At 40.8% G+C, this 25,135-nt stretch overlaps 1 protein-coding gene across 5 annotated transcripts in view; it reads right to left on the bottom strand.

The window, feature by feature from the left end:
• The window catches only part of LOC106510026 (uncharacterized), a 354,100-nt gene that overhangs the window by 64,756 nt on the left and 264,209 nt on the right, over positions 1 to 25,135 (bottom strand). Inside the window, exons 2-3 of one of the 5 annotated variants that reach the window (XM_085022049.1) lie at positions 13,201 to 13,306; positions 12,136 to 12,436 (exon numbers count right to left, since the gene is read on the bottom strand). The exons of the other annotated variants lie outside the window; for them this stretch is intronic. The gene's annotated coding sequence lies outside the window, so the exon portion shown is untranslated. The remainder of the gene's footprint in view (positions 1 to 12,135; positions 12,437 to 13,200; positions 13,307 to 25,135) is intronic. 5 annotated transcript variants of the gene reach the window in all.

Below are 25,135 nucleotides of genomic sequence, written 5' to 3'. Positions count from 1 at the left end.
TTGTGAGAACATTTGTATTATCATATGCAAGGAACAGAGGAAGTTTCAGGTGGATAAATTCCTCCCGTTTGGGTTTTATTGAGAACTGAAATTTTTTAAAAAGCGTTACCTGGGCTCAAGGGCAGCCCAGGAAGTTCAATTGTAGTTCAGCCTTAGTTAAGGATTAGTTAATAGACACTTCACATAAAGTGCTACCATGTTCTTTTTCATAATTTTTCTCTCCCCTCCTCCCTTCCTTTGCAGCTGAGAATAATTAACTGTTCTTTTGTGAGTGTCATTTGTTCTCAAGGAATTAAATGCCACCTTATTTCCCAGAACAAGAATTCAACTGTCATAATTATAGCTTCATTTCAGAAGCAAAAAAAAAAAATCATAATTTATTACAGATTGTTCAGCATGTGAGATAGGTTTAAATGTCATTGGAAGTAAATTGTGGCATGTCATGAAGGGGTTTTAGCCACCACTGTAATTGATTTATAATTTCACATTTAAAATGAACAACATTCACCCATTGTTCTCGTATTATATAACTCTGACAGCAGTCCCTCGAGAATGAGGCATTCAGTTTGGTCAATACACAATAATAATAATAATAATAATAATAACAATAACAATGATATGCCAATTTTAAAGATAAGTAGTGAAATTAACGTAAGCACTAAGAACATATGTGTTAAAAATGGAAGCTCAATCTCTATAACACAAGGTAAAAATCTTTTTCAGAAGAAACGCATTTGAATATTAGCATTGAACTCCATAAAATTAAATGACTCTCAGAGGTTTTAATGAAACACATTAAATTAAGAACCATCAGAATTAAGGTTTAAACTATTCTCTACCCAGACTTATAAGGAAAGACACAATAATTGAAAAAGGTGGATATGAATTTTTCCATTTCTAATTTCCAGCAGATTGAGAATCAATTCCTTTTTTTCCTAGTAACTTACTAGGTTTGCCATGTGATCCTAGCCCCCTGGGATCACACGGTGATAACAGGTGGGAGGGGGGAGGGACTGTAGGTTAGACCACTCAGTGCCAACAGATCTGTTTTGTGCAAAATGAAACGAGTCTTGTGATGGTTCTCATACCTCAACATCCCATCAATGGATTTGTGCCCCATGGATCTGGATACAGAAAACAAACCCAAACTCACAGAATGACCAGGACAAACTGTGCCTTGGTAACCAAATTATATAAGGCACACTTCAGAGGTAAAATCAGAATATTCTCAACCTACCCCTAAATTCCCCAATCTATAGCCTTTTGAAATGCCTTGTTTCTCCCTTTGGGAAAAGCCAATACTTTATTCTCCATTTTTTAAGTCAATATGATAATCTGAATACAAAAAAAAAAGCTTTTTTTAGGACCATACCTGCAGCATATGAAAGTTCCCAGGGTAGGGGAACTGCAGCTGCTGGCCTATACCACAGCCCAGGTCTGAGCCACATATGCCAGTTCCTTAACCCACTGAGAGAGGCCAGGGATTGAACTCCAGGGATAGAGACTATGTTGGTTTCTTAACCTACTGAGCTACAACAGTAACTCCTTAGAACCTTTCGAAAGGCGACATGTGGTCAACTGAATGGTAACTCAAAGACGTCCATGTTCTAATTGCAAAAACCTATGAATGTTAGCAATGTGGCAAAGGAAGGAACTTGGCAGATGCGATTAAATGTAAGGGTTTTGAGGTAGGGAGATAGCAGTATTATCCAGGTGGGCCCTAAAGATAATCACAAACGTCTTTGTAAACGGGAGGTAGAGGGAATTTTGACTCCAGTAAAAGAGAAGTTATGTGACCACAAAAGCAGATGTTAGAGAGATGTCGTCACAAGCCAAGGAATCTTAGCAGTCTCTGGAAGTAGAAGAGGCAAGGAACAGATTCTCCCCTGGATCCTGGAGTTGGATTGACGTTTGACACCTTGATTTTATCACCTAAGAGTCATTTCAGGCTTCTGATTTCCGGAACCAGGGGAGAATAAATTTGTGCCATTTTAAGCCACTGAGTCTACGGTAATTTGTTACATTGGCAACGCAAATTATAATATGGCAAAAGAACTTGATTTACTAAAAAATGTGTCCCAAGATCAAGTTATCTTCATATGGACCCAGGGGCTGAACCCCACTCTGGCTTTGAGCCGAGGCATCCAGCTTAACCAGCACCTGGATTCCTCCTCTGCTGACACTTAGGCCATTCCTATAGTTGTCTTTGTTAGGGGACAAGGATCCTAAAATTTGACAACATTACAATTTAAGAAAGAAGTGACATTTAGCTTGATTAAAAGAGTCACTTTTTAAAGAGTTAAATGAATGCCCTGCTCTAAAATGAGCTATAATGTTATTTATAGCTTATAAGAGAGAAATTGCATGTATTTGAAAACATTAATGTATTACAAGATTTCCAAAATATATAGCCTGTGATTTTTCCCAACAGCATTCTCTTGACCTGGTAAATGATTACTCTGGAGTTGCCACTTAACATTCAGTAAATGTTTGTATTATACCAAGGATTTACAATGAAAAATTTTGACTCTGTTTTTGATGCAATTATTTATTCAGTCTACCATAATGAGAGAAAGAAAAAATACGACACTTTTAATAACTAATGGGGGTGATATACAAAACATTTTTGTTTGTTTGTTTTGTTTATTTTGGGGGGGGTTAGGGCCATAGCTGCAGCATATGGAAGTTCCCAGGCTAGGGTCAAAATGGATCCGGGCCACATCTGCAACCTACACCACAGCTCACAGCAACACCAGATCCTTAACCCACTGAGCAGGGCCAGGGATCAAAGTTGCATCCTCATAGATACTAGCTGGATTCGTTTCCATTGAGACACAATGGGAATTCCAAAAACAGTTTTATCTAGGTTCACTGGACAATAATTTCCTATTTCAAATATATTAGGAGGATATTTCATCCCGCTTTCTTTGATCCTCTACCACGGGACACCTTCTAAGTGTTTTTGTAACTGTTTTCATCTCTCTTCCCACCCTACCACTGTATATGTAACAGCCAGCAGTAGAAACTAGGTTATTAAAAATCTAAGTAAACTCAGCTAAAGGGAAGAGAAGCAAGATTCAGTCTAGTATCAATGTTTTCCCCAAGAGGTGAGCCCATGGTCATTTTTCTAGAATCATTTCGTTTATTCATTCATTCACTCAAAAAATATCTACATTTCACCTACTCTCTGTGCAATGTCACTGAGGGAGATAGGAAAGTGAAGCAGAGAAATTCTATCCAGTAAATAAATAACTACATCTGGTAATGACTTTCATTTAACTGAGCACTTCCTATATGTTGGGGATGGTGATAAATCACTTCACATAACTTATCCAATATGTTGTGTTATTATTACCACTCCCATCTGCAAATGAAGTATTTAAGACTTGGAGGATAAGAAATTCACCCAAGTTTTCAGATGTTCCATGGCAAACCTTCAAATTGTGTTCAAATTATACAAAGGATATGGTCCTAACCTCATTGAAAAGATAGAGCAAATTAATTGCCAAAAGAAGAATGTAGGAGTTCCCGTCATGGCGCAGTGGTTAACGAATCCGACTAGGAACCATGAGGTTGCGGGTTCGGTCCCTGCCCTTGCTCAGTGGGTTAATGATCCGGCGTTGCCGTGAGCTGTGGTGTAGGTTGCAGACGCGGCTCGGATCCCGCGTTGCTGTGGCTCTGGTGTAGGCCGGTGGCTACAGTTCCGGTTAGACCAAACCCCTAGCCTGGGAATCTCCATATGCCGCAGAAGCCGCCCAAGAAATAGCGAGGAGAAAAAAAAAAAAAAAAAGAAAGAAGAATGTAAAGGCCTTGCAGTGTGGGTGTTGATTACATCCCCTAAGTGATCAGGGAAGACTTTGTGAAAGAAGCAGTACTTGACATAGGTTGCAAGAACCAAGAAGGAACTGAACATCTGCTGATGGGACGATGAGTCACTCCAGGCAGAGCAATGACACTAAGGTGGGAAATCACAGAATACACAGAAGGAAAGGGAGCAGCTCGTTGTAGCTGGATGTGGGGGACAACAAAAGTGGCCAGGGGTAAAGCTAGAAATGTTGCTTGGTGCCAGATCACAGATGGCCCCAAATACAAGCTGTGGGATTTGCTATGGAAGAAGTGATGGAGAACTGATATCAAGCAGTCGGTCAAGCGTAGTTGGGAAAATAAAACATGCCTCTGTAAGTGATGTAAAATTCTGTTACAAGCAACCAATTAATATATTCAATCAATTGATATCAATCATTAAATATTTCATCGGAAAAAATAATGAGGGCTTTTAAATAATTATTATCACACACACTGAAACATAATTGACGACAAAAAAGAATGCTATTCCAAATAAATCTTTGTTATTTCCAAAGCATACCCCTTCTGCTCTTTATTAAAAAAAAAAAGTAGTGTGCTTTGGCAAAGTTTCAGACTTGTAAATCAGACAACCCCAAAACTCCTGCCCTCCAAGAGTTTACAATCCAGTGGGACAGTGTGATAAACTACACTATTGTTCACAATAGTTGACACCCATCCCCCCTCCCCACAGGAGTATAATACATCTCCACTTAGGACTTGTTTTGGCTAAGGGAACGTAGGCCGAGGCAGTGTCTCCAGGCAGAAGTATTCAAGCCATATGTGATCTCATATGTGGAATGTAAAAACAAACAAAAACAAATAAACAAACTGATAGATATAATGAACAAATTGATGGTTACCAGAGTCGGGGGGGGGGGGTAGGGAAGTGGTCAAAAGGTACAAAATTCTGATTATAAAATAAGTAAGCCCTGGAGATGTAATATATAGCATGGTGACTATAGGTAATAAGACTATATTGCGTATTTGAAAGTTGTTAAGAGAGAAAATCTTAAAAGTTCTCATCAAAAGAAAAAAATTTGTAAATGTGTATCATTTTCTGTATGTGGTGATGGTTATTAATTAGACTAATTGTAGCGATCATTTCACATATTATGCATATATTAAATCATTATGTTGTACACCTGCAACTAATAAATGTTATATGTCAATTATATTTCAATTTTTTAAAAAGCCAGATGTGTACTTTGTCATGATTTCTCTTTTTCCTCTGCCACAAACCCAGCAATATCCTAGAGAGAAATGTGGCTTGTTCTTCATTAGCCTGACATGGAGCAGAACCATGACCAACTCATGATGGAAATGAAACACAAGCAAGTTCTCAATCTTTACCATTGTAAACCAGGAAGATGTTGAAGTTGTTTGTTACACAGTAGAACTAATATAAGCTGACCAATACAACAAACTAAGATAAGAGCATATATAACCACAATGTAAAGTTATGTCCATAAGAGAAATACAGGATTTCAAAGAAGGAAGCGATTATTTGCACCTAAATCATATCATCAGCAGCCCAGCCAACAAATGTTCACCTTTCTTTCCAGCGGCTTTTTGGGATTTTTTATTTGTTTTTTTGCTTGGCTTGGCTTTAGATCTGATACTGCACTGAATAAAACAAAGATCTGACATCTAATCAGCTGACTTCGGCAGACCAACTGTGCTTCCCTCATTCTTTCCTTTACCCTTGACCCTCCATCCCTGCAAGCGTCAAAGTCTATCAATAGCCAACTCAAATATCACCAGGTAGTGAATGAGCCCCTGATTCCCTCAATGCACACCTATTAAGCATCTACTATGTGAGGTTCTATGAGCACCAGAGAATCAGAGATGAGAGAAAAGGTGCTCAAAAGCTAGTGAAAGCTCAGACCAGAGTCACTCAGTCACAATAATTTGTGTACTCTGGGCTGCCTCAGAGTAATGGAACATGAGAGAAAGATGTCTGCAGGGAGTGGACAATGGGCAGAGGGGTGAAGTGGTATCTGGACATACTTCCTGGAAGAGGTAAAATCTAACGTAGTTTTGAAGGAAGGAAAGGAGTTAATCAGACAAAGGGAAGCAAGGAACTATCCCTGGCAAAAGTGTAGCACAGTGGGGCAGCTTGGCTTGGGAGAGCTCACATATTTGGACAGAAGGTGTGAGATATAAGAATGGACAACAGAGAAGGGTAAGGTCAAGAAAGACCTGTAAACCACACCAGAAGTTTGGATTTTATCCTAAAGGCAATCAGATGCAATTGAAAACTTTTAAGCCGAGGCAAGGCATGATCAGATTTGCATTTTGGAAAGATTTCCTTGGCAGCTCCAGAAAGGAGTGATCTAAGAGAAGGCTGGTAGCTCTTGGATCAAAGAAATTAGTTAGAAAGCTCTTGCCATAATCCAGGCCAGAAATTGTGAGAGTCTGAATTGAAACAGGGCCTGTTTCCTGCTCTGAAATTTGAAGGAAATAGAGCTTCTCAAAGACATTTAAGAAGAGAATTAGCTCATGGCTAGTGAGCTGCAAACCCAGCAAAGAAGCACTGAAGCTTTTCTGATTCCACTTTGCCTCACTGAAGATTTTTGAATTTTTTGCATCCACATTGTATCTTTCATATTTAAATTCATAACTTGATTAGTCATAAAATTACTCTCCCACTATTTTCCTCTTCCTAGACTGCTTTCTACATGCACTGAAGCCTATAAATACATCCCTAACAAGTGTGTTCATTCATTCATTCATCCCACAACAATTTATTGAGAACCCTTTATGTAGCAGGTACTGTGCTAGGTGCAAGTTACTTTAAAAAAATGAATAAAACAAAAGCAAAGTCCTGGCTTCCTGGAAGTGGCAGTCTACTAGGGAAGCAAGTTATAAATATACAAATAAATAATTATAAAATGCAAATCTCTATGAATAAACAGCAACAGAATGCTGAACTCTAGAGTAGCAACTGTGCACGTACACTCATAGAAATGTCCTAAAATGCTCACCCAATAATTCAATAAGTTGAGGTGGGAGCATTAATATTTACATTAAATTTATATCATTATCATTCTAGAAAATAAGTATCAGTACATTACTCCAAAACACTAGCATTTAAAATACACTGTCATACATGGAGAACAGACTTGTGGTTGCCAAGAGAGAAAGGGGATGGGGAAGGATGGAATGGGGAATTGGGATTAGCAGGTTCAAACTATTATACATAGAATAAATAAACAACAAAGTCTCACTGTAAAAGTAAAGGGAGTTATATTCCATATCCTGTGACAAACCATAATGGAAAAGAATGTATATATAAATATATATTTATATAACTGAATCACTTTGCTGTATAACGGAAATTAACCCAATGTTATAAATTAACTATACTTCAACTTTAAAAATTCAACCTAAAATACAAAGTCATATTTTCCTATCAGCGAGCAAGTCCCAATTGCAGGGGCAGGGAGTGAGAGGTTGGAAATGGGGAAGGCTAACCTCCGGGGAAATGTATTTTCCATCTCTGGGCTTCCTGAGGTTATAACACTGGAGGGGATCTCTGGGAGGCACTCACTGGAGCACTTCAATATTGATTCAGCACCTCCAGTAGGTCTTGCATAAGACCATGGCAGGGCTGGACCCAGTGGGGTTGATGCACTTAGGGCTGAGTTCTAAAGTTGGATTGACTTGCACAATTGCAGCTCATTTTCATGAAACAGAACCAAAATCCTTTTTAATGCTTTCTTTTTAAAATAGCACCAGTTAAAGAGAGATTAAATAAGTTCTGCATTAGTTTTATATTCCCTTTGTTGCTAGCTCAGAGACTGAAATCCCCAAAACACTCACCCAACAACATTAGTAGTGGGCCATTTTGAAGTAGAGTTTTCATTGCGTAGCTCTGTCACCTAAAAACAAAGAGCATCTGCTAGACAGATAAGCCTAATTCTGACTGTGGGGGCCGCTGGGTTTGGGCTTTTCTGTAGACTATAGAGTCAGCTAACAACTAGGCTCTGGCCACGAGCTCAAAAGCAGCAGGACAGTAATCACCTCTTGCCAGCAGCTAACAAGGTTGGATTTAAGCTGCTGACCTATAGGTAAAAGGCCTTCTACTGCAACTTGGCTCTTCCATACCACCCTTTCATCTGTCACCATTTTCCCAGGTCCAATAATTAGATGAAAAGAGATTTGACTAAGTGCAAAATTTATGAGGTTCTACATTGAGACAAATTCAATATAATTGCATTCTTGAAAGAGGGCTAGAATAAGAATTGAATTCTTTATTCTTTTATCTACACTTTTACACATGCACACACACATGTACACTCATAAGCACATATACATACCCACATAGACTGGCAGCTTGTCACTCAGAAAGACTAATGACAATTATTCACCTTGGGTGTTTGGCAGATATAATGGGACACTATTTTGGCAGTAATCAAAAGTCATCTTCCTTTATGGTTCTTAATCAAAAATGTATTTCCCATTGACTAACCCCAGGAAAAGGTTATCCTCTACTCCTATCTGTACTTATTTCACTACTAATAAGAGATTTTTTTTTTTCTCTCCCATCCTCGGCAGTGCAGAATTACCGTCATTCCCAAGACCTCTTTGGGTTCCTTGACCAGAAGAGGCGTTTAGCTATGTCATCCATGATGTATTGCACATTTAATTGCACTATGCAGCTATTCAAAAAGCATTCAGAAGTAATCATTTAGCATTAATATCCCAGGGCAATCCAAGGTCACAGTACATTAAAAACTAATTCACAGTGGTTCAAGAATGCATTTTTCATATATGGGGTAACATAATTCTTTTATGATAAAAATGATAGTGGTGTTACAGAATGATGAGAGACAAGATATTCTGAATATCCATCATTGGGCCTACTGTACAAATGGCAAAGTCAGACCTTTGTTCTTCTCATAACTCAACACACCACTAATCTGTATTAAACACTACTGACCAATATTAACCTTTTATATCACTGACCATGTTTCAAGGAGAAACAGCTCCTTATTTATTATCATAGACAATGCAAGTATTCAATATTTATTGTGATCATTTCATCTCCTACTTTATTATCTCTATGGTCATTCTAATATCTAATATTACAACACCTCTATGGGTAACTAAAGACTTTTCAGTGAAAAATTATACATAAATATCTGTGTGTGTATGTGTGTGTGTGTGTGTGTGTTCAATCGGTTTCTTTATAGGAATGTTACAGAAGGTTAAATTGTTATAACTTCCATCAAACATCCACCATGCAAAAGTAATAGTGTCCCAAGGCAACAGGCCTTCTATACCTTATAGAAAGCACAGGCTCTATCCTCCAGGACTTTTTCTCTCTCACACCTGACACAATTAGCAGTGTTCTATCACAATTTGCTGCCATTCAGAGGGCAATGTGTGAAGAATTATTTCAGCAACTCACAAGCAATACTGTCACTTGTTCATGTGCTAAACTCTGCATTCGAAGATACCAGATTTGGAGTTCCCGTTGTGGCACAGCAGAAACAAATCTGACTAGTATCCATGAGGGTGCGGGTTTGATCCCTGGCCTCACTCAGAACGTTAAGGATCCAACATTGCCTTGACATGTGCTGTAGGTTGCAGATGTGGCTCAGATTCTGCGTTGCTGTGGCTGCAGCTCCAACTGGACCCCTACCCTGGGAACTTCCATATGCCACAGGTACAGCCCTAAAAACCAAAAAAAAAAAAAAATAGCAGACTACCTTATCAATCCATTTGGTTATTTTTTTTCCTATTTCTTTATATCTTATATCCTCAAATCCATCTTCCTAAGGATTGGACAGAAGTCAGAAGTTTTCTCCTATTCATAAGATCATTCAAAATGATCAATAAGCATTATCATAACCTGTGTTTAGGGCACCAGTCTAGGTGCTGGGCATGAGTTGAGACTGGGCACATCTATAATGGAGACAAGATACTGAATCATTATACATAAATAAAATACAGACAAATCTAATTTTGCTGCCCTTCATTTTAATGTTCTTTGTAGATATTCCTTTTTTTTTCAAATTAAAGTTTTGTGGCCACTCTGGGTAGAGCAAATCTATTGGCACCATTTTTCCAAAAGCATTTTCTCATGTTGTGTCTCTGTGTCACATTTTGGTAATTCTTGCAATATTTCAAACTTTTTTGTTACTATTGCGTGTGTCATGGTGATCTGTGATCAGTGAGCTTTGATGTTACTATTGTAATTATTTTGGGATAACACAAACCACACCCACATAAGACAGTGAGCTTAATCAAGAAATATTGTGTAAGTTCTGACCAATGCACCATCTCCCTCCTTCTCCTCTCCCTATTCCCTGAGACAAAACAGTATTGAAAATAGACTGATTAATAACCCTACAGTGGCCTCTAAATGTTCAAGGAAAAGGAAGAGCCTCTTCCTTTAAATCAAAAGCTAGAAATGATTAAGCTTAGTGAGAAAGGCATATTGAAAGCCAAGACAGGTTGAAAGCTAGTTCTCTTGCACCAAAGAGTTAGATAAGTTGCAAATGCAAAGGAAAAGTTCTTGAAGGAAGTTAAATGTGCTATTCCAGTGAACACAGCAATAACAAGAAAGTGGAACAATCTTATCGCTAATAAGGAGAAGTCTGAGTGATCAGGATAGAAGACCAAACAGCCAAAACATTCCCTTATCACAGCTTAATTCAGAGAAAGGCCCTAACTCTCCTCAGTTCTATGAAGGCTGAAAGAGGTTAAGAAGCTGCAGAAGAAAAGGTACAAGCTAGCAGAGGTTGGTCAGCGAATTTTTTTTTTTTTTTTTTTTGTCTTTTGTCTTTTTGGTTGTTGTTGTTGTTGCTATTTCTTGGGCCGCTCCCGCGGCATATGGAGGTTCCCAGGCTAGGGGCTGAATCGGAGCTGTAGCCACCGGCCTACGCCAGAGCCACAGCAACGCGGGATCCGAGCCACGTCTGCAACCTACACCACAGCCCACGGCAACGCCGGATCGTCAACCCACTGAGCAAGGGCAGGGACCGAACCCGCAACCTCATGGTTCCTAGTCAGATTCGTTAACCACTGCGCCACTACGGGAACTCCAGGTCAGTGAATTTTAAGGAAAGAAGCTGTCTCCACAACATAAAAGTACAAGGTGCAGCAGCAAGTTGTGTTGTTATAGCAGCTGCAGCAAGATACCCAGAAGGTATAGCTAAGATGATTCACGAAGGTGGCTAACTAAACAGATAGTCAATGTAGATAAAACAGCCTTATATTGGAAGGAGACTCCATCTACGACTCTTGTAGCTAGTGAGGAGAAGTCAATGCCTGGCTTCAAAGCTTCAGAGACTTCAGAGGCTGCCTTTCTTCTTAGGGGCCAATGCAGCTGGTGACTTTAAGTTGAAGCCAACGTTCTTTACCACTGGGAAATCCTAGGGCCCTTAAGTATTATGCTAAATCTACTCTGTCTGTGCTCTATAAATGGAACAACAAAGCCTGGATGATAGCACATCTGTTTACAACTTGATTTAACTGAATATTTTAAGCCCACTCTTGAGACTTACTGCTCAGAAACAAAGATTCCTTTCAAAATATTTCTGCTCACTGACAATGCACCTGGTCACTTAAGAGCTCTAATGGAGATTTAAAATGAAATTAATGTTGTTTTCATGGCTGCTAACACGACATCCATTCTACAGTCCATGGATCAAGGAATCACACTTACTTTCAAGTCTTATTCTATAAGAAATACATTTGGTAAGGCTATAGCTGCGACAGATAGTGATTCCTCTGATGGATCTGGGCAAAATAAATTGAAAATCTCTGGAAAGAATTCACCATTCTAGATGCCATTAGGAACATTTGTGAGTCGTGAGAAGAGATCAAAATATCAACACTTAACAGAAGTTTGGAAGAAGTTGATTCCAAACCTCATGGATAACTTTGAGGGCTTCAAAACTTCATTGTAGGAAATAACTGCAAATGTGGTAGAAATAGCAGGAGTATTAGAATTAGAAGTAGAGCTTCAAGATCTGACCAAAATTGCCACAATCCCATGATAAAACTTTAACAAATGAGGAATTCCTTCTTAGATATGAGCAAAGAAAGCAGTTTCTTGAGATAGAATCTATTCCTGGTGAAGATGCTGTGAATATTATTGAAATAACAACATAAAATTTAGTATATTTCATAAACTTAGTTGATAGAGCAGCAACACTGTTTGAGAAAACTGACTCCAAAGTTGAAAGAAGTTCTCTGTATAAAATGTTATCAAATAGCATTGCATGCTACAGAGAAATAATTCATGAAAAGAAGAGGCAGTCAATTCATGTGACTCACTTTTGTTTCAGTATTAGATTTATTGTAGTTGTCTGGAACCAAACTTGCAATATCTCTGAAGCATGCCTGTCTAAGATTTAGCCAGGGATAACAGAAAACTGGAACAGGCATTATATGACTAATAGCCAATGAGCAATGCAGATGTTTAGGTGCTGAGTTTGGAAGCAGTAACATCACTGGTCTCCACCTGTCAGTTCCCTCGACCTCCAGGACAGCCATTCTTGAGCTCTGGGGATATGAGTTCATGCTTCACCACCTAAATTTCCTCTCTTCGGACCCCTGAGAAGTTCTTTCCCCAACACTGCAAGGAAAAGGGAGAGCCCTAATTATCTGATGAAATAAAAGAAACGTATGAGATCTGGGAAATTATGCCCAGAGTAAGCAAGGGGATAGAGCACTTAAACTATTATACATCTCTATTTTCAAACAATTTTAACACACACAAAAAACATATTTGGGTGAATTAAGGAAACCAGTTATTCTGATTGAAGGTACATTTAAATAGAAAGCTCCTTAAATTTGTTTAATTGACTATCAACTTTCCTAGCTCTAGCCCATAAATCCAGAAGCCAGTGGAAACCAGGAAATTCTCCAAACACTACACAAGGTGCTTTTGCCTCTCAGCTCCTTGGTGATGAAAACTAAACGATTTCTTCTTCTTTCCTTTCTCTTTTTTGATTGCTTTTTAGGGCCTCATCTGCGGCATACAGAGGTTCCCAAGCCAGGGGTCATATCAGAACTGCAGCTGCTGGCCTACACCACAACCACACCAATGCATGATCCAAACCACGTCTGTGACCTATACCACAGCTCACAGCCACTTCTGATCCTTAACTCACTGAATGAGGTCAGGGATCGAACCTGCATCCTCATGGATACTAGACAGGTTCTTATCCCACTGAGCCATGATGGGAAATCCCTTCTTCTTCTTTCATTTCTTTCTCTTTTTGTTTTCCTTCTTCTTATCCAATTTTCTAGGAGTGTAAGATTTGGAGGACTGGAAATATTATACCAAATTTTTAAACAAAGAAGCCATAAGAAATGGAATAAAATATGGTGAGTTACCTAAAAATCTTCCAAAAGAGTCACTGCTATGTTAGATCCATCTCTCACATTGTTTCCAAATTGCCAATTTCCCATCACAGATTCTTGGGAAAGCCAGAAAGATTTGCTAATAGAGAATCATAGAAATCCAAGATTAGCATTGATTAGAGTCTGCATTTTAGCATTTCTCATTTGGAAAGTATCACAATTGTGCATGCACTGGCCTTTCCCACCCTCTTGTAAGTCAGCTGTCTTAGACAAATTTTACAGACTTAGACACATATTGATCTCCCTTACAGAGAGAACAAGAAAAGCAGGATTTACTAATAAAATAAATTCCTTCTAAAATGAAGTAAATTTTCTATCATTTCCTCAGACACATTTATTGTTATCTTCATCCTCATCAGCAATGCTATTATCATCATGTCATCTGTGTCTGTCTCCATAACTAATGGTACACAGAAATGAGAGGAGAAAGCTGGCTAAGAGTTGCCAGTCCTGAGTCCCAGTGTTTGTCACTCTCAAGTTTTCTGATCATATGCAAATCATAGAAACCCTCCAGGTTTGTTTTCATAATCTCTAAGATGAAAGTATTGGATACCACTCTTGTGTCCCTGCTAGATTTAATTTTCTATAATTTATATTCTAAATTAAAATACTATCAATGAATAAAACTCACTACGTTGTATAGAGATTATCATGTAAAAAAACAATCCAGACACTAATTCCTAAAAGTAAGAGGATATTGCTAGCCTTACCTTAAAGATGAAGAAATTGGATTTCTAAATGGTCAAATTACTTGCCCAGGATCAGTAAGTTTATGAAAATTGGGGTCAGTAATCGAATTCTGATATGGTTGAATAGAGCCCATGGAGTCAGATCTGGATTTTAACTTTGGTTTTCCTTCTTGCTGTGTGACCTCCAGCAAGTTGTTTGAGTTCTCTGAGCATTGATTTTGTCATGAATACAAAGGAAAGTAGTATATCACCTACATTTCAAGATTGTAATGATTTAACAGGTGAAAAATACCTCGTTAGAGCTTGATACACAGTAGGGTGGCAGAAAGTGTTAGTTCTCTTAGCCTCCCATTATGCTCATGGACTGTCAAAGGGAAGGTGAGTGTTTGGTCCAATGCTGAGCAGTTGCTAGCAGCCACTATGTATTGTAGTGTCTGGTTGACCAGGATTTAATCTTTGTGTCCTACTGCCCTCTTCTGGATATCAAACATCAGATTTGCTTGGGAATTCAGCTTATTGGTCCTATCTAATTGAGCAAACTCTAGACCTGACTCAATGATGCAATGATGCAAACTCCAGAGATGCAATAGAATCAATTACTGGATGCAACAAGTGCCCATTGACAACAGAGCCAGGAGCTAGAAATGATGTGACTACTGCCTGCCATAGTTGGTAGGTCTAAGCTATGAGGAAGTGGTTTCAAATATGGTTCCTTTCATGTGTGTGCCACATAGTCTAACTCTGAAAATTTCAAGTTAGTTGCAAACACTAAGGAACAGTAACCATGTGTGGATAAACAGACATGAGTAACCAAAGGAACATTTTGATTGGGACTCAGAAGGGGACTCTTAGCTCTTTGAGGTTAGTCACACCTCCCAGCACACCTGTTCAGCCATTGGTTTCTAGCACATATTTTTCTCCAAGCTTTTAAACCTTTAACTGTATTTATTCACAGAAATATAATCCATCTGTTTCGAAGTCATTTACACCTTTTGTAACAAACTGCTATTTTGTGTCAAGTTGCTATCCCAAAAGGCAAAGATAACCTTATAAGTGTTCAGATATTTAGAAGTTTTTCTCAGGTAAACAAGGTGAAATGTATCAAAAGAATTACCAAATATGTGTATTGAAAGTAGATAGAATATTACAAGAGAACTTACAGAGATTCAAAATATTGGAGAGAAAAAAAAGGGAAAAAATTTTTAAAAATACTGGAGAGTAAAAGACAAATTACATTTGAAATGCACAAAAAAAATGTGTTCTGAAAATAAATCCTTCTATAAAGTGAAGAATGATTTTTCTGCATCTAATTATACTCATTTTTGTTTTGTAAATCACAGTGAATATGAAGGATTTGCAAAGCAGTATTATTTATTAAAAACACTAAGAAAGGAATTCCCGTCATGGCTCAGCAGTTAACAAACCCGACTAGAATCCATGAGGATGCGGGTTCGATCCCAGTGAGTTAAGGATCCGGCATTGCCGCAAGCTGTGTTGTAGGTTGCAGACTCAGCTCAGATCCAGTGTTGCTGTGGCTGTGGCATAGGCCAGTGGCTACAGCTCCAATTGGACCCCTAACCTTGGAACCTCCATAAGCCTTGGGTGTGGCCCTAAAAAGACAAACAAACAAACAAACAAAACCACTAAGAACTGTCCTTGTTTAGACTTGATATTCACAGATGAGAAATAATACTTCCAAATAACCTGGTAAAGGAAGGATGGAATAGGGGCCAATCTCAGGATTGATGCTCTCTTCCCCTCAGGTACACATGCACATTTTTCAAACACATTCACACACACATGCATGCACACATGTGCATACACACACACATGCCCATCTATTCTTTCATTCAGCAAACCCTAACAACCTGTAATCAAGACCCAGTTCAAAATCCTCTTCTTAACAAATCCCCAGCATATCTCAACCAAAGAATGATACTTTTCTCTATTACTCCACCCACCTCTATCATCTTTCTATTATTGTCTTTTTATAATACAAGCATTATTATATTGTTTATATGTCTGTCCCTTATCTAGACTATGAACTCAACAGAAGTATGATCTCTATGTATCACTCAGATTTTTGTCCTTAGCCCCTGACCTGATGCCTAGAACTAGATGATCCAACAAATGTGATTGCAAACACGGATAACTTATTTGAAATTCTCTTTTTGTTCAGGAGTTGGATACTACATATCTGAGTCAGCCAACTTCTAAAATGCTTCTCTGCCCACAGACAGCAGGCACAACTCAGTGAATTCAGTAGAAGTGGAACTTTTTCAGTTACAGATGGTATTCAATCACAGACTGGGCAATGTTTTGGTGGAAACTGAGACATGAAATGAATGTTTAGGCCAGATCACCTTTCAGGTCCTTCCAGTCATGGCCCCCTGTGATTCTAATAGGGATTGCATCCTTTTTCATCTTTTTCCTCCTTTTCTGAAAACCTGCTGAGGCAAAGAACTGAGTTCCTAAATATCAGAGATATTTTATACATACCAGAGAAGCCAAAATGTACTACTGAGGTGGACCATGGCCCTATAAGTCACCAGGGGACTTGGTTAGACTATCTCCTCTCTCTAAGGCATCTCCTACATTTTAAGATTGTTCGCCATTTTTCACTGATTTTCACACTTTCTTGTTAGGGCTTATTCTCACACCTATGTTGGCATTCTCCAGTCCCACTAACCTCTCCCCAGCTATAATAACAGCTGATGCAAGCACCACTACACATGAGGCACTAGGCTGGACACTTTATATTGATTCCCATGTTAAAGCATTGAGAAACAAAAAGTGAGAAATTTGCCCAGATACTACCACTAAAAAGTAATGGAGCTGCAATTCAAGGCCATGGCCTTCCTACTCCAGAATACGTGTTCTTAGCCCCCTCGCCAGTGCTTCTCAGAATTTTATGTGCACACAAATCATCTGGAGATCATGATTAAACACAGATCTTGATTTAGGCGATCTGGGGAGGGGCTTGAGATTCCACATTCCTCACAAGTTCCCAGAATGTGGGTGTTCACACCCTCTGATTTTTCTTTGAGTAGCAAGGCACCACTAATCCACTCTTCCTAAATTCTGCCATTCCTTGAGGCTTTGGACACTTAGTTCTTCTTGGTGCCTCCTCTGATGTGGAGCCAATCATGAAGATGAGATGATGGCAGAGCGTGTGGTTTAATCATTTCTGGGACATGGACTCAGCCCATGAGTTAACTCCTCCCAGGGCCAACTAGCACCATGACTGACCACGCAGAAGTCAGGTGCTTTGTTGTGCCATGGAAGCATCTTCAGTCACTAAAGGGGAAGATCATCTTGTAACTCATTCCCCTCTGACCTCAACCCACCAGAATTTAAATTTAAATCTCAAAAGCAGAGGACAAGATGGCGGAGGAGTAGGGGGACACGCTCGCCCTCTCCCACAAACACAACAAAAAAAGCACATCTACAGAAGAAATGACTCGCACAGAACAACAACCAATCGCTGGCAGAGGAACCTAAACTCCAATAACGGCAAGAAGTTCGTGACATTATTGGGCAGAACGGGAGAAAAGAGGAGAGTGAGAGAAGGTGAATCCGAGCGGGACGGGCGCTCCCGAAAGGGAACTGCGGAGGAGAAAGGGATCCCGCACCCTGGAAAGTCTCCTACCGGGGGAAAGATCAAACGAACCGGAGGAATCTCCAGATGCAGAGAAGAGTGTAGCAGTAAGTCGGAGTACGGAAAAACGATCAAGAACCCAACGGACCATCTGAACTACGGGCACAGTCACCAAAAATTGAGACGCCTGGGTGGGGGCTGGGCACCGAATCCTCGGCTCCAGAGGTTAGTCCCCGGGAAAGGGCCGGGGGACGCCTGGGTGGGGGCTGGGCACCGAGACCTCAGCTCTGAAGGTTGGTCCCCGAGAGGGGGCCGGGGGACGCCTGGGTTGGGGCTGGGCAACGAGACCTCGCCTCCGAAGGTTAGTCCCCAAGAAAGGGCCGGGGGGCGCCGCCTGGGTGGGGGCTGGGCACCGAGACCTCGGCTCCAGAGATTAGTCCCCGGGCTAGGGGGGCGGGGAAGAGCGGAAACTGCTTGGGAGGTCTCTAAACCATTTGACGGGGCAGAGACTGCCTGGGAGACTAGAAAACAAAGCTGTCGCAGAGGAAGGGAGCAATACTCTAGGGGCGGGGAAGTGGAAAGCCGCCTCAGAGGGAACCTGGGAGAAGAGCCTGGTCTGCGCCCGTGCTGGGGAGGGGAGAGAAGAAGGGGTGGGTCCCCATAGAATACCCCCCACGCCACAGCAAGCTTACAGGCCCGCTAGCTAGCAGAAAGCTGTGCTTCCCAGTGCATTCCCTCCCCCCACCCCCGCCACCCCCTACGCTCTCGCCGAACCTGGGGCTGCCTGCCATCCAGGAGGGCTGGCCTCAACAATTGCCTGAAGCCTACCACCGCAGGGGCTCTCCCTGCACGGGCCTGCTTGCCCTTTGGAGGGGCTACACTTCCACAGAGCAGCACCAAACACCACCAGCCCCCTAGAAAAGGCCTGCAGCCCAGAAAAGCTAGAACAAGCCTAGCCAGGCCATGAATAGATCGACCTAATTCTCCGACGGTTTTTCTGAGACGGGCTCCCCCGGGGAGGAGCCTCTTGAGTCTCCAAGGGCCTTGCTACACGCCCAAGACCCCAGGGGGTGCTAAGACCTAGGGGACCAGCTGCATAGGACTGCCAGCTCCAGGCAGGACCCCCTGCAGCCCAGAAAAGCTGCAACAAGCCTGGCCGAATTGGGAAAAGATCTCAGACGGTCTTTCTGAGTCGGGCTGTCCTGGGGAGGAGCCTCTTGAGTCTCCAAGGGCCCTGCTACCCGCCCAAGACCCCAAGGGGTGCTGAGACCTAGTGGACCAGCTGCATAGGACTGCCAGCTCCAGGCAGGACCCCCTGCAGCCCAGAAAAGCTGCAACAAGCCTGGCGGAATCGGGAAAAGATCTCAGACGGTCTTTCTGAGTCGGGCTGTCCTGGGGAGGAGCCTCTTGAGCCTCCAAGGGCCCTGCTACCCGCCCAAGACCCCAGGGGGTGCTGAGACCTAGTGGACCAGCTGCATAGGACTGCCAGCTCCAGGCAGGACCCCCTGCAGCCCAGAAAAGCTGCAACAAGCCTGGCCGAATCGGGAAAAGATCTCAAACGGTCTTTCTGAATCGGGCTGCCCTGGGGAGGAGCCTCTTGAGTCTCCAAGGGCCCTGCTACCCACCCAAGACCCCAAGGGGTGCTGAGACCTAGTGGACCAGCTGCATAGGACTGCCAGCTCCAGGCAGGACCCCCTGCAGCCCAGAAAAGCTGCAACAAGCCTGGCGGAATCGGGAAAAGATCTCAGACGGTCTTTCTGAGTCGGGCTGTCCTGGGGAGGAGCCTCTTGAGCCTCCAAGGGCCCTGCTACCCGCCCAAGACCCCAGGGGGTGCTGAGACCTAGTGGACCAGCTGCATAGGACTGCCAGCTCCAGGCAGGACCCCCTGCAGCCCAGAAAAGCTGCAACAAGCCTGGCCGAATCGGGAAAAGATCTCAAACGGTCTTTCTGAATCGGGCTGCCCTGGGGAGGAGCCTCTTGAGTCTCCAAGGGCCCTGCTACCCGCCCAAGACCCCAAGGGGTGCTGAGACCTAGTGGACCAGCTGCATAGGACTGCCAGCTCCAGGCAGGACCCCCTGCAGCCCAGAAAAGCTGCAACAAGCCTGGCCGAATTGGGAAAAGATCTCAGACGGTCTTTCTGAGTCGGGCTGTTCTGGGGAGGAGCCTCTTGAGTCTCCAAAGGCCCTGCTACTCGCCCAAGACCCCAAGGGGTGCTGAGACCTAGTGGACCAGCTGCATAGGACTGCCAGCTCCAGGCAGGACCCCCTGCAGCCCAGAAAAGCTGCAATAAGCCTGGCGGAATCGGGAAAAGATCTCAGACGGTCTTTCTGAATCGGGCTGCCCTGGGGAGGAACCTCTTGAGTCTCCAAGGGCCCTGCTACCCGCCCAAGACCCCAGGGGGTGCTGAGAACCAAGTGAAATCTGCTACCATCGTGGGGTGGACCTCCCAGTCCTGTCTGCCCTCAGGAAGTCCTCCTTTGCTTCAAAGAAACACTGTTAGTCCCATCAACACTCCAGAAAAGCCACACTGCCTCAAAAAAAGATTGACCAACAACGACAGCCCTCAGGAAATATTCCACGGCAGTGACAAGGCAAACACTACCCGATAACGGAGAGTACAACTCCCTCAGGAGAAAGAAGACAACAAGCAAGATGAAGAAGCTGAGAAACCACCCCCAGTCAAACCAACAGGAGAACTCACCTAAAACAGTCAACAATGAAACTGATCTCTGCAGTCTGACAGACCTGGAGTTCAAAAGAGAAATAGTGAAAATACTGAAGGAATTAAGAGAAGATATGAACAGCAATGCAGATACCCTCAGAAAGGAGCTAGAAAATATAAGGAGGAGCCAAGAAAAACTAGAACATTCATTTGCAGAGATGCAAACTGAACTAGGGGCAGTAAAAACCAGAATGAATAATGCAGAAGAACGAATCAGTGATATGGAAGATAGAATAATGGAAATCACTCAATCTGGTCAACAGACAGAAAACCGAATCAAAAAACTGGAAAGCAATATAAGAGACCTATGGGATAATATAAAACGAGCCAATCTACGCATAATAGGAATTCCAGAAGGAGTAGAAAAAGATAAGGGAATGGAAAATATATTTGAAGAAATTATCGCTGGAAACTTCCCAAATCTAAAGGATACTGGATTCAAGATACAAGAAGCACAGAGGGCCCCAAACAAACTGAACCCAAACAGACCCACACCAAGACACATCATAATAAAAATGGCAAAAGTTAGTGATAAAGAGAGGATCCTAAAGGCAGCAAGAGAAAAACAGAATGTTACCTACAAGGGAACCCCCATAAGAATATCAGCTGATTTCTCTACAGAAACACTACAGGCCAGGAGGGAATGGCAAGAGATATTTAAAGTGCTCAAAGGAAAAAATATGCAACCTAGAATACTTTATCCAGCAAGAATATCATTTAAAATAGAAGGGGAAATAAAAATTTTTCCCAACAAACAAAAACTTAAAGAATACAGCAACACAAAACCCAGGTTAAAGGAAATATTGAAAGGGCTTCTCTAAACCAAAAGAAAGGAAGGAAAGGGAAGAAAAAAGAAAAGAAAAAAAAAAAAGAAGAAGAAGAAGAGGAAGAACTAGGACAGAGGAAGATACAATCAGAGAGCAGTCATTCAAATAAGCCAGCATACAGATTTAATCATGAACATGCTTCAAACAAAATAAAATTAAAAAGAAAAAAATAAAAGAGTCATCAAAACCATAAAATGTGGGCAAGGGATGTTAGGAGGACCATCAGGCTAAAACACACAATTATGGGAAGGGGTTAGCATACTTAAAAAACAGGGCAACCACAAGCCAAAACCAAATATTGCATTTGCAAAAAATGAAAAAAAAATACACTCAAGCAGATAATAACAGGAGACCATCCAACCAAAAAAAAAAAAAAAAAAAAAAAAAAAAAAAAAAGAAAGGAAGAATGGAGAACCATAGAATCAACTGGAACACGAGGATCAAATGGCAATAAATAATCATCTATCAATTATCACCTTAAATGTCAATGGACTGAATGCCCCAATCAAAAGACACAGAATGGCTGAGTGGATAAAACGGCAAAAACCTTCAATATGCTGCCTACAAGAAACTCACCTTAGGACAAAAGATACATATAGATTGAAAGTGAAAGGCTGGGGAAAAGTATTTCATGCCAATAGACATGACAGAAAAGCAGGAGTTGCAACGCTCATATCAGACAAAATAGACTTTAAAACAAAAGACATAAAGAAAGACAAAGAAGGACACTATTTAATGATTAAGGGATCCATCCAAGGAGAGGATGTTACTATCATCAACATATATGCCCCAAACATAGGAGCACCCAGATACATACAACAAATATTAACAGACATAAAGGGAGATATTGATGAGAATACAATCATAGTAGGAGACCTAAATACCCCCCTCACATCAATGGACAGATCCTCTAGACAGAAAACCAATAAAGCAACAGAGATCTTAAAGGAAACAATAGAAAAGTTAGACTTAATTGATATCTTCAGGACACTACATCCAAAAAAATCAGAATACACATTCTTCTCAAATGCTCATGGAACATTCTCAAGAATCGACCACATATTGGGACATAAAGCGAATCTCAATAAATTTAGGAGCATAGAAATTATCTCAAGTATCTTCTCTGACCACAATGCCATGAAATTAGAAATCAACCATGGGAAAAGGAAAGAGAAAAAACCTACTACAGGGAGACTAAACAACATGCTACTAAAAAACCAATGGGTCAATGAGGAAATCAAGAAGGAAATTAAAAACTATCTTGAAACAAATGATAATGAAGACACAACCTCTCAAAATCTATGGGATGCTGCGAAAGCAGTGCTCAGAGGGAAATTTATAGCAATACAGGCCTTTCTCAAAAAAGAAGAAAGATCCCAAATTGACAACTTAACCCTCCACCTAAATGAATTAGAAAAAGAAGAACAAAGAAGTCCTAAAGTCAGCAGAAGGAAGGAAATTGTAAAGATCAAAGAAGAAATCAATAAAATAGAGACTCAAAAAACAATAGAGAAAATTAATAAAACCAAGAGCTGGTTCTTTGAAAAGGTGAACAAAATTGATAAATCCCTGGCCAGACTCACTAAAAAGAGGAGAGAAAGAACCCAAATCACCAAAATTATAAATGAAAAAGGAGAAATCACAACGGATACAGCAGAAATACAAAAAACCATAAGAGAATACTATGAACAACTATATGGCAATAAGTTTGACAATCTGGAAGAAATGGACAATTTTCTAGAATCTTACAGCCTGCCAAAACTGAATCAAGCAGAAACAGACCAACTGAACAGACCAATCACCAGAAATGAAATTGAAGAGGTCATAAAATCACTCCCTACAAATAAAAGCCCAGGACCAGATGGCTTCACAGGTGAATTCTATCAAACATATAAAGAGGAATTGGTGCCCATCCTCCTTAAACTCTTTCAAAAGGTTGAAGAAGAAGGAATACTCCCAAAGACATTCTATGAGGCCACCATCACCCTCATTCCAAAACCAGGCAGAGATACCACCAAAAAAGAAAACTATCGCCCAATATCATTGATGAATATAGATGCAAAAATTCTCAACAAAATCTTAGCCAACCGAATCCAACAACATATCAAAAAAATTATACACCATGACCAGGTTGGGTTCATCCCAGGTTCACAAGGATGGTTCAACATACGCAAATCAATCAACATCATACACCACATTAACAAAAAAAAGGTCAAAAATCATATGATCATCTCAATAGATGCAGAAAAAGCATTTGACAAAGTTCAACATCCATTCATGATCAAGACCCTCGCCAAAGTGGGTATAGAGGGAACATTCCTGAATATAATCAAAGCCATTTATGATAAACCCACAGCAAATATAATCCTCAATGGGGAAAAACTGAAAGCCTTCTCACTCAAATCTGGAACAAGACAGGGATGCCCACTCTCACCACTGCTCTTCAACATCGTTTTGGAAGTCTTAGCCACAGCAATTAGACAAACAAAAGAAATCAAAGGCATCCATATAGGAAGAGAAGAGATCAAACTGTCACTGTATGCAGATGACATGATTCTATACCTAGAAAACCCTAAGGACTCAACCCCAAAACTCCTTGAACTGATTAATAAATTCAGCAAAGTGGCAGGATATAAGATTAACATTCAGAAGTCAGTTGCATTTCTGTATACCAGCAATGAAGCATTAGAAAAGGAATACAAAAATACGATACCTTTTAAAATTGTACCTCACAAAATCAAATACCTCGGAATACACCTAACCAAAGAGGTAAAGGACCTATATGCCGAGAACTATAAAACCTTAATCAAAGAAATCAAAGAAGATGTAAAAAAATGGAAAGATATTCCATGTTCCTGGATTGGAAAAATCAATATTGTGAAAATGGCCATCCTACCCAAAGCAATCTACAGATTCAATGCAATCCCTATCAAATTACCCATGACATTTTTCACAGAACTAGAACAAACAATCCAAACATTTATATGGAACCACAAAAGACCGAGAATCGCCAAAGCAATCCTGAGAAACAAAAACCAAGCAGGAGGCATCACTCTCCCAGACTTCAAGAAATACTACAAAGCCACAGTCATCAAAACAGTGTGGTACTGGTATCAAAACAGACAGACAGACCAATGGAACAGAATAGAGAATCTGGAAATTAACCCTGACACCTATGGTCAATTAATCTTTGACAAGGGAGGCAAGAACATCAAATGGGAAAAGGAAAGTCTATTCAGCAAGTATTGCTGGGAAACCTGGACAGCTGTATGCAAAGCAATGAAACTAGAACACACCCTCACACCATGCACAAAAATAAACTCCAAATGGCTGAAAGACTTAAATATACGACAGGACACCATCAAACTCCTAGAAGAAAACATAGGCAAAACACTCTCTGACATCAACATCATGAATATTTTCTCAGGTCAGTCTCCCAAAGCAATAGAAATTAGAGCAAAAATAAACCCATGGGACCTCATCAAACTGAAAAGCTTTTGCACAGCAAAGGAAACCCAAAAGAAAACAAAAAGACAACTTACAGAATGGGAGAAAATAGTTTCAAATGATGCAACTGACAAGGGCTTAATCTCTAGAATATACAAGCAACTTATACAACTCAACAGCAAAAAAACCAATCAATCAATGGAAAAATGGGCAAAAGACCTGAATAGACATTTCTCCAAGGAAGATATACAGATGGCCAACAAACACATGAAAAAATGCTCAACATCGCTGATTATAAGAGAAATGCAAATCAAAACTACCATGAGATACCACCTCACACCAGTCAGAATGGCCATCATTAATAAATCCACAAATAACAAGTGCTGGAGGGGCTGTGGAGAAAAGGGAACCCTCCTGCACTGCTGGTGGGAATGTAAACTGGTACAGCCACTATGGAGAACAGTTTGGAGATACCTTAGAAATCTATACATAGAACTTCCATATGACCCTGCAATCCCACTCTTGGGCATCTATCCGGACAAAGCTCTACTTAAAAGAGACACATGCACCCGCATGTTCATTGCAGCACTATTCACAATAGCCAGGACATGGAAACAATCCAAAT

The sequence above is a fragment of the Sus scrofa genome, chromosome 4, assembly GCF_054392235.1.
Source record: "Sus scrofa isolate SSC_HxYL_T2T_F1_AM1 chromosome 4, Sscrofa_HxYL_maternal_Yorkshire_Landrace_v2.0, whole genome shotgun sequence".
Taxonomy (NCBI): Eukaryota; Metazoa; Chordata; class Mammalia; order Artiodactyla; family Suidae; genus Sus; species Sus scrofa.
Note: the sequence above shows the minus strand (reverse complement) of the source record. Positions and strands in the feature narration are given on the sequence as shown.